This window comes from Salarias fasciatus, chromosome 17 (assembly GCF_902148845.1).
Source record: "Salarias fasciatus chromosome 17, fSalaFa1.1, whole genome shotgun sequence".
NCBI classification, from domain to species: domain Eukaryota; kingdom Metazoa; phylum Chordata; class Actinopteri; order Blenniiformes; family Blenniidae; genus Salarias; species Salarias fasciatus.
Genome location: NC_043761.1, coordinates 10,441,069 through 10,462,146, shown reverse-complemented (window position 1 = coordinate 10,462,146; position 21,078 = coordinate 10,441,069). Strand labels below are relative to the sequence as shown.

Genomic DNA, 21,078 nt, shown 5'->3' with positions numbered 1-21,078 from the left:
GACGCAAGCTCCTCAATCAATAACCCCAATGTCCGCTGTCATTTTTTATTACTTTTACCTCCAGCCGGGGACACGCGCAAATGAAAGGTTACCCCCCTAAAAACACATTCGCGCACATACACACCGCGCCTCCCACCTCGCGCACAAACCGGCTTCCCTTCGTGACCGCCAATGCATTATCATAATCTCCAGAGAGAGTCTCCATTCATCTCACATTAGCAAAACAAATGTGACGGACAAAGAACGCCGGCCCATTTAGACGCGCGGCCATTAAAACTGTAGTACGCTCGGAGGGGGGGGGGAGACGTGAGTGATGTGGGCAGCCATTAATGGCCGACGCCGAGGTGTTTGAACTTGTCTGAGAGTACGGAAACATGAGAGACGTGAGGGATCGTTCTGTTGGATTTTGGACAGAGACGTGGGAGAATAACTAAGGAATCAGAGAGATAGAAATGACCCAATAGAAATGACCGACTGTCATGAAAGCAGAAGGAAATGCTGGCAAAAAGCATAGTTTAAGCTGAACTGAATTGAAGACACAAGATAGTCGTCATGGGAATATTTGGAAAATGTGAGGTACAGTCGACTACATTCTACCACATGGTCTGATCTGATTCAAACTGAGATGTATTGATCTCTACCGCAGCTGAACTGAAACCAATTGAAACGAGACGAGAGAAGGCGGAGAGAGGGAAAAAAAATGAGTTCAAGATGTTAATGAATGGAGACAGAGATGCACTGAGATGTCAGAAAACTGGAGAGGCAGGGAAGGCCAGGAAGATGGGAGGAAGAGACAAAACGAGGGAGAGAGAGAGAGAGAGAGAGCCTGGGAAAGACAGTGCAACAGAGTGAGAGAGAATGTGAGAAGGGGAGAGAACAAACATGAAAAAATGAAGAGAGAGTGGGGATCAGAAACATGCATTATTAACGGGCAAATCTAAAAGCGCTTCATCATCAGGGCACAAGAGGAGGGGGAGGAGAGAGAGCGAGAGAGAGAGAGAGAGCGAGAGAGAGAGAGAGCTGTGGAGGCAGAGCAGAAGACGAGGTCGAGGAGGAGAACTGGAGGGAGGAGGGGGGGGCGACAGAAGAGCAAACCTAACTGAGCTGACCCCATGCTCCGGTGCGTTACCATGGAGACTAAAGAGAGACATACGGACGAGGACGACATGCAGGAGCAGAGAATGCAGCTCGCTATAAAAGACGGAGTTTCAGGAGACACGCTCACTCGCACGCTCTCAGGCAGTCTTGGAGAACATTGATATACCTGCAGATACAGATTTAAAACAGCATGATGTGTTCTGATCTGAACATTGAGAGATAGCAGTACTGATCACAGTCCCAAAGCTAACAGGTGCATGTGTGAGTGTGTGTGCACGTGTGTGCACGGTTGTCTGTCTCTGTATTTCCCCTGTGATGGACTGGTCCTCGTCTCATAGTCAGCTGAGATTGGGTCAACCTGCAGTGACCCAACATGGCATAAACCAATATAGCAGACAGATGTAATATAACCAGTCAAATACAATATCCGTTCACTTTTGTTGGGATTGAGTTGACAGAACTGAAGCTGCAGGCTCCTGTTTTAGAGCGTCACATTACAGAAGCAAATAAGCTCCATTAAATATTGTGGATCTGTTTGATCAACCTTCTGAAAGATCCACAAAGCAAAATTAGATTTGATCTCAGGAAGAATCCAAACTATATCCATGGAAACGGCGTGAATGTGAAACATACGCTCCGAACGAAAAGGCCACAGTCTCTCTGGATCTCCTTCCACTAACTACAGTTTGATCACTACATTTGATGAGTGAAAGCCGAATGCATTGAGATCTGCAGCAATACTACTTTGATTTATACGTATTTGCTGTTTCAATTAGCTCTCTGAGGTTATGTATCCACTGGGAGCCTGGAAACGTTTTTCAGCGTGTGGTAGAAGAGGGGACTTCGCAGACTGTGATAGAATAACAGACCCCAGGCGTGTGTGTGTGTGTGTGTGATCCCTGGGGCTCAGAGGCCTCAGTAGCAGATGCCCAAAAAATACATTTAACACACACCCTGACTGCATGGCCTCAGATTTTTACTACCTTTATCTGACTTCTATCCAGAATTATTTACACCCACAATGGTAACTTAAATCAAACTGTCAGATCATCTTTATGAATAATAAAGGGGATCATCACCAATTCCTGTTTCTAAAGCCAGATTTCCTTTTAGACACGTTTTCCCTCCCTAATTTTCAGATTTGTCCTAATTTTAAAGTGAAAATCTATCTCACTAACATACCAGAGCAGCTGCCTTCAGAAATATAAGCAGCGAAGTGTTTCATAGGTCCTTCGCTGTTCTTGTAGTTGTGAAAAAGTCTCGTATCAGAGCCCTCGTCTTGAATTCTCCCAAAGGTTTGCAAGTACCTGTGTAAAGAATGCTTTTATGCTTTTACTTAAATTTAATGTTTTAGTCAAAACTGACCTGCTAGTTAACATTAACTTCAAGTGTGGTTTCTTCTGTAGCCTTGATTCGCGTTGCCTTGTGCTTTGGTTGTTAAAACCTACCTATTGTGCAGGATCCCAGGAACTGCCGCTTTTCTAAATTGCCCAGGCTGAAGTCGAAATGCAAGAAGCTCCAATTAAGTCTGATTTCCCTGGTTTGATATTTGTGCACCAGCTGCTCTGGAACTGATCAGACCGAAGAACAAGAAACACGCTGAAGTTCATTCAGGATGCTCCATTCAACAAATATAATTAGTGCCAGACTAACAATGGCAAAACGTCGGTATTGCAACTTCTCTGCAAGACTAAAACTAATGGTCAGCGATGGGTGAGATTCCTGCTGAGCAGACAGCCGAAGGCCACGACTGTCATGAGCCTGAAGCCTGAGCTGATCGGTATTAAATGCACCATCTGTGATGAAGTGATGATGAGATCTCAGCTTCGGTTATTTATTACTGCTCGTGCATGTTCCCTGCTCATGTACATCTGTCTGCATGCTCCCGCCACGAATGACAAACGATCTTATTAAACTGGTCGCCAGGTTGGGTTTACTGCTCCATGTCATTGTGCCACACGGATACATTTCCCCCTTGGGAAGAAAGAAATCATGGCTGTCGGTAATATTCACAGAATGTTTCACCGCGATTGGTCCTGAAACTGGGTCTGAATTCATTTAGGGTTTTAAAAAAGTTATTTGTGCTTGTAGCTATTGCTCACATATTGGATTTGGATTTACCCAGTTCTGCGAAAACATTCAATTTAGAAAGAAAATGTCTTTTTCCCAATGTATGGAGACGCTGACAAATACCACAAGCCAGTGAGAAGCTGGCCTAGCCGGCAGCTTTCCAAGGTCTCCATACATCCCCCTTTTAGTGTGTGTGTGTGTGTGCATGTGTGTGTGTGTCAGAGAGACACTGGCGGTCGGTTACCATGACTATTCTAAGGCTTTTTAATTTCAAGTCTGGGAGCATCCTTCAGATGACAGACAACGCACACAGTCCGGTCCGACACAAAAAGAGCTTTTTACAAGAGCCGGGTTTAATCAGAGAGATTTACTGCCCCCTGAAAGTTGTTTTTTCTTTCCCTGCAGAGGTCAAAGGGGCACTTCTCCCACCCTCCCTGTTGCCCCTCAACACCGCACGGCGCACACTATGGAGTCGCCATGAATGTCATATGTACAGCAGGCAGATAAATCAAGATTAAGAAGCAGGAGGATGTAGAATTCCTCTTCAGCTGATCCTCTGCAGTTTGGCGGGAGGCCATTGTAAAAGTGTCCAGGTAGGAACTCTTAGGGGACCGAATTCAATCATCAGCCTCATTTCAAGGCCCCAACACAACGAGTGCATGAAAGTAGGATTGAGGCAGAAGAAACATGAAATGGACAGAACTGAGGGAGGTCTGGAGCAACAAAAGATGAGAAGAAGAAAAAAAAACCTCGTGATTTGTGGGGCGGCTTTAAAAGACAAGCTGTGTGGCCTCCATCAGGGGAGATAGGTACCTCACCATATGCCCCACTCCATTGAACAAGTCGGCGTGAGAGGAGCTGTCGCACACTTTGATTTCCATGTTAATTTGTGGATGTCTGCAGGCGGAGGTGGGGATGCGGGGAGGGTGGAGGGTGGACGGTCTCTCCCAGGGCCATGAAAACTCATTTAGCACCAACATGTACTCCTACACACTGGACCTTTCCAGCATTTGACTTCCTTGAACGATTAAAAAAAATAAAAAGAGAGTAAGTTTTGGCAGATCTATACATGCATTAATGTTTCTTTTCATGTGCCTCGGCGTCATCCTGACATGTCATGTCAGGATGACGCCGAGGAACATTTGTGCTGCCTGCACCCGGGAGACCGTCATATCTACGGCAACGACACAAAGGATGCGCAGGGGAAAGCAAAGATGGAGACAGATGTAAAGGAAAGCAATGAGATCTCAAATGAGCGGAGGCTGATGAGAAACTGAACGCCAAGACTGAGAAGACATGGCTGCGCAAACAGCAAAGTATGGACCCATAGGACGCCCGGGAGACGCCTAATATTGACTACACTGAAACAAAGAGAGAGAACTGAGGCCTCCTAATATTAGCAACACCAATGAAGAAGGATTTCTTTCATTAATTTAGGACTTCTTGTAACACTGATCATGCAGACATTACATTCTCTACATCTGTCTGGCTGCGTATCTGTAACCAAGTGACACTTTTTTTGTCATGTTTTAGTGAAATCTCAGCGTGAACGCTCCTCATGCCTCATCCAGTCTCACACCGGACAAACAAAGCACCTCAAGGCTGCTGGAATGGAACATCCTGCAGCACAGCGCTCTCCAAAGACCGGGCTGATCTGGAAACGAGCAGGCAGGAGACGTCAAGGCTGCGTTTGCTATTTTTAGAATATATCAAGGAAGATGTGGACTTGCTTTCCACTACAAAGCATGCCACCTTCAGGGTTTTTTTTTTCTTCTTCTGAATATGTGTATATGGATTACAGTCTACTGACAGTCCAGCAGATGTGCTGTTTCATGTTCGTGTCAACTCCAGTGTCATTATTTAACAGAAATTCCACAGCTTTTCACAATCTTTTTGGCCTTTTTGTAACAGAGGAAGATTGTGATTGGAAATGGAAGACGGACATTGAGGAATGTCACTCCTCAGTGTCTGTCCCACAGCAGCCGCCTCCGTCCCGGTCTGACCTTGCGTTTTGGGACTCCAAATGGCAACCAGGAAACCTTTATTCATCCTTGGAATCCGCCCAGATGCATCTTAATTACCACCGCACCCCGACTCTATTGTTTCAACAAACAAAGTAACCTCACTTTCCCACAAGTGTGTGTTGCGGGGGGGTCTTCCTTCAACTTATGACTGCATATGTTAACCAGATGTGCCTCTTCTTCCTTCCAGGTAACATTTAATCTTAAACCTAAAATATTATCTAACAGTCCAACCACTGAACTTTCACCCGCCAGACTGTCTGGCATGGATGGCCTGGCAAAGTCTAACCATCACAATGAGGACAGCAACAGCAATTCTGAATTTTACAGAAATAAATTACAGATGTGATTTATTTCAAATCACATCTGCATCAAGATTAAGTAGCTGAAAACAAGCACACTGTGGACGTGCAAGTCACTGCGCTAAAAAGAATCTCTCATCATCTGAGCCTTCATTTTCAGTAGTTGAAGCAACAACGGAGATGAAACATGTCAGCAAATGCAGACCCATGTTTAAAATGCGTACAGATATTCGGTAGGAGTGATATACGAGGTTTCTGCAGATGACAGCGAAAACAACAAAACGCTGCTCTGTGGTGCCTGCGGGATGGGAGAGTTTTGCATCATTTGTGCGTCTGTGCATGTGCGCGTCTAATGAAAAGTGACTAATTGCGCTCCGCTCGGCAGTTGCCCTTCACTGAAAGCAAAAGCTCTGAAACACGTACTTGAGAAGAATGGATCGACGTGACATGAACAGTCCACTTCTGAAACAAGGACTTGATTTTGCATGGAGACAAAACACGGTGCCATCTGAAAAGCAGCATTATGTACTGGCTGGGGCTTTTGTGGTGGCTGAATTGGCATGTTTGAGCGCTTTGTTCTTTGCATTTATAAGTGCTTTATTTGTTTATGCACCTGAAGGTCAAAGAAATTTCAATTGATCCTTGCATGGTTTTCACCTCTGCGGCTCTCAGCGTTGCTATTATGGCGACGTAACATCGAATCGCAAAGGAGGCACCAACAATGCTGCAGATGATGTGTGCAAATGTCTCCCTGGATGATGTGACAGCCGTGAGCTGTGACCTCAGCCGAGCAGCAGAATGAAAAGGCGCAGCATAACTTATTTGGACGCTGTCGCGGCTCGGTTATGCAGCGGAGCTGCTGCTTCCTGTGGCGCACAGTGTGGCGCGCAGGATCACCGAGGCACAGAATCAACATCCATGCCCACATAAAGTGCAATACACATGGATTCACGCACACGAGCTTGCTTTATTTGCTTCCCAGTCTGCGCCTTGATTTCCATTAAACAAATTCGCGCCGAAGCAGCATTCACCTGCATTCAAATCTGGCAGACAACACAAACCAGAGAAACTCCCACTGTGGCCTGAACAGCTCAGAGTCACGGGACTGCAGCACAATAATATCACACTCCTGCCATTTCTAAATGTGCAATACATTTGTGACTCTTGAATTGACAGAGTCTTCGAGTCCCAATAAAATAATTACGTGACACCTACCTACTTTGTGAAAAGGAGGACAGGTTACGTGTATCTTGTGATACTTTAACAAGGCTTATGGAAGTAAGAGAAGATCAGTGTTGCTTTTTAGCCAAATGATCACAGGCACCTCTTCCATTGTCCTCATTCAGTATTATATGTCAGTTAAGTCAAACGAGTTATAATCCCTGCCTGAACCACAAACCTGATCTGGACAGGCGGACAAGGTAAACTGTGGATAAAGGCTAATATAAATATGACCATTACAGCATAATAAACTTTCAAAAATATACTATTACTACAGTGTAATTACCAAGAGTAGTGCGATTACAGTACTATGTGACTTCACAGTGTGTTATTCGCAGCGCTTGTGCTTTGTTTTTGCAGCAAGAGGCAACAGTCATTGGTCAGTATCCCTTTATAAATAACTGGACACCTGCTGTGACTCAGCTACCTGCCAGCCTGGAGGATCTGCAGAGCACTCTTGTGCTGATGCAGAATATACCATACATAGAAGCAAATGTATTTTTCCCCCTGCTGAGTGTGAGAATGTGCACAATTTGGAAAATCATTTGGAAATTTGGAAAATCATTACGATGCACAACACCTCTTAGTAACCTTCACATCCCTTTGATAACATCATCCATCCTATGCATTTGAGCTTTAAACCACCACGATAACAGCATGATGAATAAATAAGACACCATAAGCTCCAACATGAGTGTAATTCACAACAGTTCATGCCTCACAGCTTTTCTTTTCAACTCTAGAAAGATCCAAGATCAACAACGGTAGGGGGGGGGGGAAATAAGCACAACCCAGTTTTTGAACAGTGTGTGCGGCTGGGCTCAGTAAAGCAGCAGACCCTAGCAGCTTTGCTATCTCGCCATCTCTTGTGGCGTGTGCACACACACACACACGAGCTCATGCTATTCAGCAGTGCCCACAGGCCTCCGCTGCCTCGTTGGCTGGCGGCGCTGAGCCTGTGGACGGCCAGACAGCAAGGACCCGGCTGAAAAAGAAAGGCTGCAGCTATCTCTATACAAAGGCCCCACTCAGCACTCCGGTCCTCTAAAAACAGATGCTGCCTGAGCTAATGAGTGCAGCTCACAGCAAAGCAGCCCTGAGTTTATATTGGGACATTCTACAACTCTTTTTTTTTATCAGCCTCTTAAAATCTTTGACCAAAATTTACAAAAGTGGCGGTAGAATGAAATTCAGATTGGATTGTTCGTATATTCAAAAATGAAGGACCGTGAAATTTAATGCGGCTCTTGCCAGAAGTGAAAGGCTGGAGGAATCTCCTTCTCACAAAGTGACTGCGGGGATTTTGGCTAAAAAGATAAACTTGAGTTAACCCACTCAATGGCGTCCGTCTGCTGTTAATGAGATTGCGAGGGATCACACAGCCATCCTTAACAGAAGGCTCCGCTTAAAGCGGCGCTGATGCCCTCCGGGTCCCCAATTCTAATCCCTGGATCAATAATCTGGATGTCAGTTCAACCTGGTGGCCTGAAACTTATGGATTTGTGTTAGCAATCCCCGCTATCAATCCGTGTGTTGGTGTAAATGTTCATGGATACCAAAGGAAACCTGACAAAATCTATCACGTGGTTCATTTGGAAAACCACAAAATGATTCAATCTAAAGGAAATTGTCAACAAACCAATATATTTCCTAGATTAGATTACAAAATAATCCAAACCCTGATGTAAGTCTGCAGCCGTCTTCCATTTCACAGTTGGAACAAGGACAGCGTTTCCAAAAAGCTTTCCAAAATTTGACCCCAAAACACGGAGGCTTTTGCGAGTGACAAGCGGGAAACAGCGCTGAATAATTCATCAGTCAGAACTGTATTTTGTAGCCCGAGCTTTCATTCAGCAGAGCAGTAACGGTGCTTCTAAGCAAGAAGATAAGAGACATATTTTTTGCATAAGTGAGAGGACATCAATTATTCAAACATAAATCATCTCTTGGGGCGAGATGAACCCTGCAGCAGATCTCGCTTGATAGTTTCCCGTAGAAACTCTGTGGTTCATCGAACCACCTGGAGAGGGCAAACCCTCGTTTTCCTTCATGCTTCGTACCTTCAAACTGAAGGTAAACAGAAACCATGTCCCTTAAAGTTTCAGATAACACGCTGCTGCCTGCTTCAGTATTTCTGAGTAAGTGGAGCTCTAAAATTTTATCAGCCTCCTAAAGCACAAGGAGATGATCTCTTCCCGTTTATGCTCTTTTTGATCTACGGTCCATCGTGAAGCGGATACACACGAGTCACGTCTTGCTTCAAATAATCTGAGAAGGCAAAGACTGATGTATAGATAGAGAGAGATAACAGAGAGGAGGGCAGCTACACGATGTGTTACCATGACATCAATCACGGTGCGGATCAGACGAGAGTCTCTGCATGATTTGACAGATTCATACCCACTTCAGTCTGTTTAGTAAAGTTGCACGTTACTGGAGAGCAGGTGTGTTTACCGCGTCAGTGTTGACCCGGATGAGTGACGGTTAATGTGATCCAACAGTGGGAGGACACGCCCTCGTCACCTGATCTCTCGTGTTACCTGGTTATGTGAGGAAAACACCATGGGAAAAAGAAAAAGGACATTCATTCCTGAAAACTATCTCCCCTTTTCTACTTATTAATGGGCCTTTTGTGGAGGGAATAACTTGCAGATAATGTGTCGCATAGCTGCGACCGGCTCAAATTAATACCTAACAAAGTAACAGGGTTTCCTCAGCTTTGCAGTTATGTTAAAGCAGAATATATAAAAGCTGTCACATATTCCATAGTTTGTGTCCTGTAGATGTTTTATGGTAAATACAGAACAGAATACACATGGCGAAGCATGAAACAGAAACGGTTCAGTGTCATGTTTTCAAGAATTTCCATAAAAGCAAGGAAAAGCAATAAAAATGAGATATTTGGCGCTTGCAGCCGGCGGGTAGAAACCAAGTGCTGGCTTGCACTTAGCTGGGTAAAGGTTAAATAGTCTTTGTGAGTCACGGATCAGAGCAGAGAGAGGAGAGATGGAGTGGGTTGAGGGTCAATACCAGCAGTGTGCATACGGTGGGAAAACGCTGGGAGGACTCAGGGAAGGAGAAAGCTGGGCAAATAGGTGCAGCGTGGAGCCATCTGCAGCCCTCCCAGGCACGGAGCCAATTACAATCTAAAGAATGTGGACCTGTTCAAATGTCATATTTCATGATGTATCTCACAAGCTTGTGTGTCCACGACATCTCCATAGAAAACCGTCTGATCATATTCATATCAAAAAACCAATTTCCTCTCGACATATCAGATGCAGCTTTCTGCTGAAGACTGGAATGTCAGTTAAATATTCAAGAAATCCTATTGCATGTTCTGAAAATGAGTGAACCTGCCATGTAAATCATTCTGTAAGTTGCATCATTGCAGCTTTTGAGGCAGAAGCCTCCAACCAGCACAGGTGAACAGCTGCTACATTGACACGTCGATCTAAACTGATTGATATGTTTTATTTTAAAAGTACAAGAAACCTGGATGCCATCAAAATGAAGAACTCTATGTTATATATTCTATAGAAAAATATTTTGAGACATCATTCAATTAGAGGCTTAAATTTGACAATATTCTGATTATAAAATACTGTCATCAGTCATCCTCTTCATCCTCCTGTTATGTAAATCGGTCCACAAAGTTAACAAACGTATCCTTCTTTCCTCTCAGAATGTATGTGGCAAAGCTGCCATTTGTTTAATCCGTTGTCCAATTCTCGGTTGCATAGTCTTTTTCCATTTTAATGCTATTAACCACTTTGCTTAAAAAAACCCACGTTGATAAATAACCATTCACACTTTGTATATGTACGTTTTCCAGGGTATAATCCCAAAATGAGGAAAGCGGCATCGATCGCAACCTCTTTCGATATTATTTCTTTTATAGTTTGTGTTAGTGCATTCCAAAAGGTTCCAATCCTTCTACATTCTCACATGCAATGCCACAGCATGCCTTTGTTTTCATTACATTTAGTGTATGGATCTGGGATATTTGGGTTACAGCTATTCAATTTTACAGGTGTAATATCTATTCCCATTAACCATTTATACAGCGAGCTATTGCACAGACTGATTCCCATTCCTCAATTAAGATATCAATTGAAGAATGTCAACTGACAATCAAATATCTTCCAAATTTGTCCTTAATCACACTTGTGACCCTAAAAGGTTCAGAGTTCTGGATTAGTGAAGCATCAGATGCAAAAGAGGATGCATACAGAGATCCTTGTCTTCTCATCTCCTGTCTATTTTAATGTTTTCCTCTTCTAAAGAATGGATCTCCTGTCAGAGAAAAAATTTTTTGATTCCAGGTATTTTACTTTGGTCATCACCTGTTTGATCTTTTTTTTGCCTTTTAAACCTCTACAATTCCAGGAAGCACATTTAATTTCCAATTGTTGTTTAATTTAATCGCGCATTTTAACAACCCATGCTTAAATATAACTGAGGGTAAAAATACAGCAACTGTCATCAACAGGAGAATGTTTTTAAGATGACGGTGATTAAAAAATAAAACAAAAAGTGCAAAATTCCAACATGAGAATATCTCCACTGCTCGGTTTTCGAAGGGCAGGTTGCAGCTTCTGTCCTTGCACGGCTGACAACGCGTTGATGGATGCTCTTAATTGTCTGAGGACCTGCACGTGTCCGAGCTCTGGCTTTCATACATGCAGCCTGCCTTGCTGCGTGGATCGTCGCTGTATATCTCAGCGATCTGAGGAGGAGCATCAAGGTTATCTGTCTCCCTCACACAACAAAAGCGAAGAGCACAGAAGCGAGTAGGTAATTTAGTCAAAAGTGGCTCAATTACAATCTGTTCCCTCGTTTGATCGGCGCCAGCTGCAAGCAGTCGCAATGAAGAACGCTTCACGGTAAACTGATCAGCAAAAAACAAAACAAAACAAAGAATAAATTACATTTTTCCTTTTAAATAACAACCTTGGGAAGAGCACTTCCAGTAAAAAAGTGGGGCTGTTGGCTGAGATCACACATCAAATTGCAATAAGCTAAAGTGCTTCAGCAGCAGCATCGCGTCACGCAGCAAAGAGCCAAGGTGAGCGACGCACAGCGCCGCTCGGGTGGGACAATACGCAGAATCGGGCATCCCCAAAAACAGCCGGCTCAGCAGTTTGAAGGGTGAAAGAGAGAGAAGAAGGCCGAGAGGCAGGAGTGGCAGAGCGCGCCCCGTCGTCGTCGCTGATGTGAAATGCCATTGACTTATACGGGCGGACGTCCAGACGCACCAGTGATGCTGAGTAAGAACAAAAAGGAAGTCACTTATTCGTACTGTAAGTCATATTTCCCGATGAGCAGTCAGCTGACTGTAAAAAAAAGAAAAAAGGGGACATTTAAGGTGATTAATGAAATGTTTATAACTGTGGAGGACATCAGGAAGCTTTATTGTCATTGCAATGAAATTTTAGATGGCACTCTCGTAAAAGCAGCGGAGTGGAAACTTTCACAATAAAAACCAGAGTGGCACGCTGTCTGTAGAGGGAAGCATATATATATATATCAAGGTGTAGGAAATAACGCCAGTTTTACCATGTGGTGTGTGTATTGCTCGCTTTAGGCTGCAAAAAAAAGGCTTAAAAACACACAGCAATATATAATTACACACTCCACAAGTCATGTGCAAACCCCTGAAGACACAATTTCCACTGGAGCTAATCTCAGCTCGCCATAGGGGCGGGGTGAAACTCTAACCTCAAAATATAGTTTTTCACTAATTGGAAAGTGGTAATGGATGGTTTTAAAAGGTGTGACCGTTTTTGAATGTTGGATACAGTTAATAAAAAAAAGGGTCAAAGCTGATTGGTTGAATTTTACCCTGTAAAAACATTTAGAATAATACTGTAAAGGTTTGGCTGACGCCCGTCATGAGATGCTGGTTCCTCAGATCAATTGGAAGTTGAGAGTGATAAAGAGAGCTGGTTAATGGCTTCTTTGACCTAAATCCTCAGCAATCATTTTAGAGCCGTGACAAAGATTGTGGGAGAAAGGGGGTTGGGGGGGTTATATTATTTTTAAGCCTTCTGCACAATGAATTAATCTGCCACCAATGTGAGCAACACCCCCCCTTTGTTTTCCATATTGTGCCATATGCCCTCAATATGTTTGATTTATGGTAGTTTTTTCATCTTATAAAGAGCCAAAACGTTGCTTTTTCTATGAAATAAGTGAAATATTAGTGTGAAGCACATCTCAACATTCCTTTTTAATGAAAAAGGGAAAAAGACATGCGGTAACAGGCTTAAAGCAGCGGCTTCTATTCAAGCACGAAACAGTGTCGCAGTGAAAATACCTTTAATTTGACTGTATATCAGTAGTCTCCAACCTTCTTTCCTAATCGCGCTGCTTTCAGAATCCTTCTTAAAAAGGCCAGTGATCACCTGTCCTATTTCTGAGATTACTAATTTCTACGAGCACTCAGAACCGAGAGACCTCACCAGCAGGATCTCCTCCCTCAGTTTTCTTTACCTCATGCAAATCTCAAGTTAAAAGCATCAAGCTGTCTCAGCACAGATGTTTAAGCATTTGCCATCCTGTTGCATTGACAATCACACCTAAGTCAGCTCAACAAGCGTGTCTGCATATGGCTCACTGTACAGCATTAAACCCGGCTGATACGTGGATGTGTTTCTACACTCAGAAAGTGACAGCTACTACCAGTCTGGCAACTCCTCTGATCGCACCCACTGTCCCATCTGTTGCCCACCTGATCCACAGAAACAACCAATCTGCAAGCAGAACCCCTGGTGGCATTCAAGAGAGCCTCGTAGCTTGGAGTTTTGTGTAATTATTGACCTTTCTTAGTCATTTAACTGTGATCGTGCTAACATGCACAGAGAGAATCGGCATTATGCGCATGCCAGCCGTTCGGGAGTGGTACATTAAGTCTCCTTTTAATAATCTCCAGCCTCTTGCTCTACTTCAGATGTGCCTTGGCACAGCTGGTCATCTGTGACTTTTAATCTGTTTTCATCTCTTTTTATTGAGCTTCCTCTTTCACTCGTGTCACCTTTCCCTGTACTTTATTCATATATGGTGAAAAATGCACATCACACTCTCACTAAAGTGACATATTTCAATTGTTTCCTCTTTGCTGTGTCACACATCTCGGTGGTGTAAAGACCTAAACGCGTCCATGACAAATCATTTGAACTTAGAACTCAGTTTGACGCCACACAAGTGGATTTGTTTAACTCTCCGTCCTCACCGTGCTCGCCCATCTTCCATCAATAACGATTTCTTCCAAAAAAGGAGAAAAAAAAAGCCAAACAGACAGCCATCTGTCCCATAAGGAAGGTAGAGGACAACAGCATCTGTTATCTCAGACGTCTATCAGCGTAACATCAACTTGTCCCCATTTTACCATTCATCAATCTTAAGTCAATGGTGCTGGTTTAATACGTCTCAATCTTCTAATGAAAACAACCACCCAAATGTGTTCAGCTATGAGCTGAAGGTCTGTATCAAAGAGGGAGCGGGGGGGGGGCATTCTCTGCGCCTCCCACCCCAAAGCCCACCATCATAGCTGCAGGGTGCTATTAACCCAAAATGAGCAGAAGGATCTGTGAAGCTAATTGTCTTCATTTGGTTCCACGGCGGCCGCGCGAACGTCTGCGCAGACTTAATAAATCCAGTCTGAGACGGAATCCAGGGACGTTTGTTATTATTTCATTAACATCTGCGCCTGCACGCTTTGTGGACAATGACTTAGTGAAACATTGTCTATGTTTATTAGTGACAGTAGCATTAATATGCAGTCTTATGAATACAAAACTTTATTCAAGTCCAAATTATTTGAGTAAAATAAGCAAATTGTTGGTTCAGAGTTTGGAGAAAGATAATTCTTTGTTTTGTGTACAAATGATTGCATTTTCTCCCATTTCATTGGGTGAACCCTCCAGACGTCCAGTCCATCAATCCACCTTTAAAACAACAAAAGAAGTTCAAGGAAATAAAAGCTGATACATGGTCACAAATCAATGTGAAATATGAGCAAGCTGTCCTCAGTCCTGATTCCAAAATAAAAAAAAAGCCTGAAGGCAATATTATGCGTCCCCCTCGTCTGGAGATTGTCCCATCACTTAAGGTGACAGAGGGCAGAATGAGAACGCACCTAAAGCCGCCGTTAAGCTCCGCCGCCCGACTCCCAGCCTAATGGGCCGTGGATAAATGAGGGGGGAACGGGGAGAGTGGCGACGACACTGCGTCTGCCGTGAGTAATGGCTCGGCGCTGGCTCCGCACCGGCAGTCCGGGGAGCCGTCACAGGAGACGCAAGCCGCGTCTTCCAGCGTGTCAGGAGGGGAGAAGCTGGCCGTGACGCCCACAGCGCGACCATGTAAATATCTGGTTAACAAAATACCACGCAGCATTATTACTATCTTTAAATGTATTAGAAATGTACCCACTACTTAAGAAGCCGTAACATGTTAAAAGAATATCTTTATTACTGTTGCACTCAATATGTTTGACAGGTTGAAATCACAGCTCTTTTCATAATGTGAAAAGCACAGGTGTGACTAACAGCAACACTATTTCCAAATGTGTTTTAAGTGGTGTTCGCTCCTATAATCTGCCATTCCTGGTCCAAATTAATAAAGGTCAAAAAGAGAAGAACACATGCAAATTGGCTTGGTTCTCTTGAAGGTCAAGCTGGCATTTTTAAATTGGACCAAAGGATTTACCCAGCAGACCCGTGGGGCACATCTAATGTACATTCTGCTACACAACTTTCTTTAGCAAAGCTGCTTTTTGAATAAAATGCATGCACGATTCATCCGTTCATCTTCCTCACCTGGAGGACCCTGGAGGAACATTCCCATTGGAAGACGGTGCACATGTGGGATTCTTTTGCAGAGGACTGAAAACAGCGACATGCAAATAATTACAAATCACTGTAAGTATCCGTCGCCCCTGAAAGCCCATCTGGTGACGCCTGTCTGGCCAGTTTGGATCTCTGCGGTCTGTGCTGTGATCAGACTTCATTCAGCTCCGCTTGTTCACTGTGAGCAGGGATCTGAATGGAAGCAATCACAATTTACATGAATGGGCCACACGAACAAATCCCATTGTTGTAACTAGAACAAAGTAACCTGACATGTGCAAAAAAAAAACCTGATTGCACAGGATTATACGCCTATGTGCAAGCCACTGTGAAAATAAATATAATTAAAGGGATGCAAAAAATTATATATTTTCTATGAAGTAAGAGCAAATTCTCCTGATTGCCTAAAATTTTCTATTTTATTTCACTTCTCAGACTTCACGTATAAACGAATACAGAACAAAATGCTGACTACAACTTCTTAAATGTAGGTTACAGGGCTGCTATTAGCATTTTCATGCAGATTCAGTACAACTCGGGAATAAAGTTTTCATTCACTGCAACTATAACAAAAACGAGCAGCGGGGAAACTACGTGAAGCAGCTCACTGGCTTAGATGGAGCGCGGGGTCAAAGTGAACACATAGCATCATGTCAGATTGTCTCACAGAGTGTTACAACAGCAGCAGATGCTGACTGCAAATATTAACGCTGCATGATACCGCTCACACGTTCGGCACGCAGTGCCACTCTTATCAACACCGCGGCCATTCCTCCAATTCATCACCTGTTTTAAGAGTCACATGTGCAGCCGAGTGGACTCTGTATCGTCAACAACATCGATGAGCGTCACTCAGACAAACGCAGTCTGACTCTCCCACATGCAATAAACACACCGCCGCACAGGAAAGGACAACTCTGCACGTGCAGTGGTTTAAATTACAGGTGATACAAGCTGTATAGGGATGGAATTAAACGTGAAGCAAAGCAACAAACATGCACAGACAGTTTACTCAGAGATGGGACTTGAAGTGGGCTGAAGCTGACAGTAACTTTCAAAGCAATCTGGCGATCTTTAATCTTTTTTTTCTGTGATATGTTGCAAAAAAGAGCAATAATGCAGGCTTGGAACTCTTGCTTGAAACTTAGTAGGTTGAGTCAATGCTGATTCACTTCCTGATCAAAAATCTGTTTATTATTTAATCTTTCTTTTGTTGAAGATCAAAAATACATATCACTGCACAATATGAACATACAGTGCAGTAAAAAAGCCAAGATAAAACAACAGTCTCAGCTTCAATTCTGACTTCTTATTGTGATAATTGGCTTTCCAGGACAAAAGATCACCACAGAATCGATTTTTAGCAGCGAATGAAATCTCCAAATATTGTAGCCTCATCTATCTTTGATTCATGGCCCATGATGAAAGACATATGGCTCCCTGTGGAAAAAAACAACTGCAAAATTGAGGAGTAGTTTGAAGGTTTGAAGGTTATCACAGAAGGAATAACCCTTGGAAGCCCGTGTTTTATTTATGACAGAATCAATAATCTGTTCGGATCACAATGAGAAATGGGGGGACTGTGCCCCTCTCCATCTCCATCCCTCGGATAAATGAGCGGGGGCCTCGGTGGCTCTGCACCCCTCCTTTAAGTCAAAAAAAAAAAAAAAAAAACACTTGAAATGATACCCGGAGGAGCCGAGCTGCAGCTGGCAGCATCTCCGGCAGACATCAAATAATCGGCTCAGCGCTGCGGGCCTGCACGCGCCGGCCGGCGGCACAGGCGAGCACAAAAACCCCCGCTGCCGCTGCCGCTGCCGCTGCAGCACCGGAGACACGGAACGCATCCATCCGACTCAACGGCCCAGCGTCAACACCGCTCTCCCTCCCTCCCGGTTCGCTTTGATGCTCGCTCCTCAAGATGCAGGCGCGCGAGCGCACAGACTGCAATGGGTCCGCGCGCCGTTCATCCTCTTTGCACAATCCACAGTTTAAGAAATAAAATAATAAATAAAAACCCACAGTCGGCGTCCATATTGCTATGATATGTGCACCTGTCGGTACCAGACAGCAAATATCACTGTGATGCTGTAGTAAATATAAAAAAAAAGGCAGCGAGGTGACACCTTCACTGCACCATTATTCTCGTGCAACATGAGATGAGACAATGAGAACGTTTCAATTCCCATGGTTTTCTGGAGGAAAAAAAAATAAGAATAAAAATGCTCAAACTCACCGATTTCTGCAGACCGGCTGCTTCTTCCCTTCCAGCCTGATATTGTGTGTGCGCGTGTGTGTTGATGCTGCTGGGAATGATGAGGTGTGTATGCGAATGAGCGCGTGTGTGTGTGTATATACGTGTGTATGCGTGTGTGTGTGTGTGTATGTGTGTGTGTGTGTGTGTGTGTGTCGGAGGGAACGTGCCCGGCTGGTGTGTCCGTCCCCCTCAGCCGCTGCTACAGCGGGCTGGAAGCTGTGGTCCACACGGATCCTCCGCTCTGAATCCGCACCAGCTCCCCCCTCCCGCCCCCCCGCTGTCAGAGACCAGCAGCCACGAAGATCGTCTCTGCGACAGACGACGCACTCCCACACGGAGGAAAAAACGATAATTTTCTATGAACTGGCTCAGCTTAAAGTGAGCCTTTCCTAATTATTTATCAATCTGATATTCCTCCTTCATAATTAAAATTTCATTAAAACCACGTTTAAGTAACATTCTCATTCATAATCATACAAAAGTATTTCTATTCCCTCCGAAAATAACAGAATTTATTTCAGTATTTTTTTCTCAACAGTATTCGTTTTTATTGACATTTAAAGAACCACAGCATCATGAAAATGACTATATCTTCGTTTTTTCTACAAAAGTAGAAACATAAATTGCTTCTTTGACGTCCACGCTGCTGTCAGAGAAAGTAAAAGTTGTCAGAGTGGGATGTCTTTCTCCTCCGTGGATCTTTCTGTCTCTTCCAAATCGGTGCAGGAAGAAAAATAGCTCGCAGCAACAGCGCCCCTGCAAAATGAGCGGCGACAGAGGGAACTGCAGACAGAAACAGGACACACAAACAATCACATGGGACAGGCACCAAGTAAGATTTCTGATGAACTGAAGGTGTTTTAGTTGGGAATAAGCAGTTTTTCATTTGTTTAGAGTCATTTTTATGATTGGACTCCCTCTGTCTTTTTTTTTTTTTTTTTTTTTTTGCTCAAGCAAATTTCATGTAGGTATATTTGAGTTTTTCTCCATTAGTTTGGCTCTTTTCTTGTTACATTTTCAAAACTCTAAGATCATTTGCCCAAGCAGTCTTACAGTTCAGTACAACACCATAGTTAACTTGCTAGAGCTCATATCTCTTACAAAACTGTTCACTCATGTTTCAAACCTATATTTCTTTCTTATGTAAATAGTCCGAGCAATCAAAATACAAAGATCCTTTTCGACAGCTTTGGCTCATTTCTCCAAACAGGCCAGACGTTCTCAACACTTTCTGTTCTCTTGTCAAAAACAACCTGCATGGTTCAGCACAACACCACGGTTCACCTGTCAAAGCTCAGATCTCTTCCAAACCAGTTCACTCAGGTGGCAAAACTACATGTCTTTTGCAAACCAATGGTCAATGCCCTCAACATGCTTCATCCCTTTGGCACTGTGTGAGCACTGAAAGTCAAAATGTTTAGATGTTTTGTAATAAGTCAGAGGAACATTAAAATATCCCTGACGTCCACCTCTCAGTCTGAGCCCTACTTTTGACAGTTGAACAGATGATTTTGCAGGTGGTGACTGATAAAATAAAATGATTCCGATATATTTTGGAAAGAACAACCATTGGACAGAGAATCAATCAATCAGTTTAGATCTACATGATATACTCACTTGGAAATTATACTAATTCTAGCCTTACTGTGCTTAATCGTTTGCAAAGATGCTCTGAGATACCAAGACATGTACTAAGACATTTCCAGTGTGATTAAAAGAATGAGAAATATTGTTCTGTTGTGAACAGTTGAAGGGTAGTTTGGAGATTTGTCCATGTTGCTTTGAGAATGTTGTTTCTGTTTCAAGAAATGAGCCAAACCAATGGATAAGATGGAATTTGTAGATGTGATTGAACAGTACAGATCATTTTACTAAAGCACATACACACAGATATTAGGGAAAATAGTTTAAAATCAATGAATCATCCATCTCCCACCTGGCACTGGAAACAACCCCAGCTAAAAGTCATCAGAAGTCGCCAAATTCAGCACTTACATTTGCATTTCACCCTAAATGTACCTTTGAGGAACAATTTATCTTCCTTGGTGCTTTGTCCAATTTGAAAGTGACACATTTGTGTTAAAATATGGACACGGAGGATTGAGTTATCAGGATGTACGGACTTAATCTATTTGAAAAGATAAATAGACATTTAATAAATGAAGCAAGCACAGATCTGTCTTTATGTATTTGCTAACAATAAATACACAGACTGATGACTAAAAAGGAGATGAGGAATGGAAGGCATGACAAATAGGCTACGAGTGCTTGTACAAAGCGGTCTAGTAGAAGGGAGGAAGGAACCAGGGGTCACAACAATATGTAACATTTGAAGGGTGAAAAACCTTGTTGAGATGAATCCATCCGTCCCTCCAATGTCCTGACCGAAGCTGTTTCGTCAGGCGAAGCATGCATGTTAGCATTAGGACATGCCTGGGATACTGCCACTGGAGTCATGGCCTCATGTTTCCTAACTTCAGAACAAGTGAAGACTCAGTCGCCTCTATGTGATCGTTGGCTTTAATGAAACACCGAACCCCAGGTGGAGAAACAGATCTTTGTTACATAGAGTTCAATTTGCTGTCTGGGAATGTTAATAGTGACTAAAACTAATGTGATGTGCATGTTCTGGGTAACTTCAAATGTCAGATGTCAGGCAGGTGTTTCTCAGCCGTCATCACCGGACAAGCGGCCTGTGCGCCCTCGTGCAAGGCAGTGCCGGTGTCAAACCCTCCACTGCACATTGCGTTATCATGACCTGCATCGCGGATTAACCTGCAGGTCCTTATTCTGCCTTGACAGCTGTGCGCCAACAGCCTTCACCAATCCCACATCAAGCATCTCCAGACGGGGCATGTCGGACACACATTAGGACTGTCAGCAGCGCCGCAGCCGTCAGCTCCACTAACGACCGGAATGTCTCAATCGTTTTTCATGGAAGTGAACTCGGCTTTCACTGCACTTCATGTAGTTTTCTATTTGTCAGGTCATCAGCGCTGCATTAAAACAGTCTGTTACGTGTGTGTGTGCAAGACGTCCAGAGACCTACCAGACCTGCACACCAGCCAGCTGATTTTAAAACATGATTGTTTTGTTTAAGCGCGACTATCTTTTAGGCAGATCTCGCTGTGGACTGACGCTGAAGAGACGGGCACAGGCAGTCCTCTCCTGACATTTATGCCGGGTAAATAGGATGTGTGTGTTTGTGCGTGCAGGTGTGTCTCCTCCCCCCACTAACCGACTGGCAGAGATCTGCGGAG

At 43.7% G+C, this 21,078-nt stretch overlaps 1 protein-coding gene across 3 annotated transcripts in view; it reads right to left on the bottom strand.

Moving 5' to 3' along the window:
• Positions 1-18,053, bottom strand: part of nrcama (neuronal cell adhesion molecule a) — a 40,991-nt gene extending 22,938 nt beyond the window's left edge. For all 3 annotated transcript variants that reach the window (XM_030114123.1, XM_030114124.1, XM_030114125.1), the window contains exon 1: positions 17,798-18,053. The gene's annotated coding sequence lies outside the window, so the exon portion shown is untranslated. The remainder of the gene's footprint in view (positions 1-17,797) is intronic.
• Positions 18,054-21,078: the final 3,025 nt, after the last annotated feature.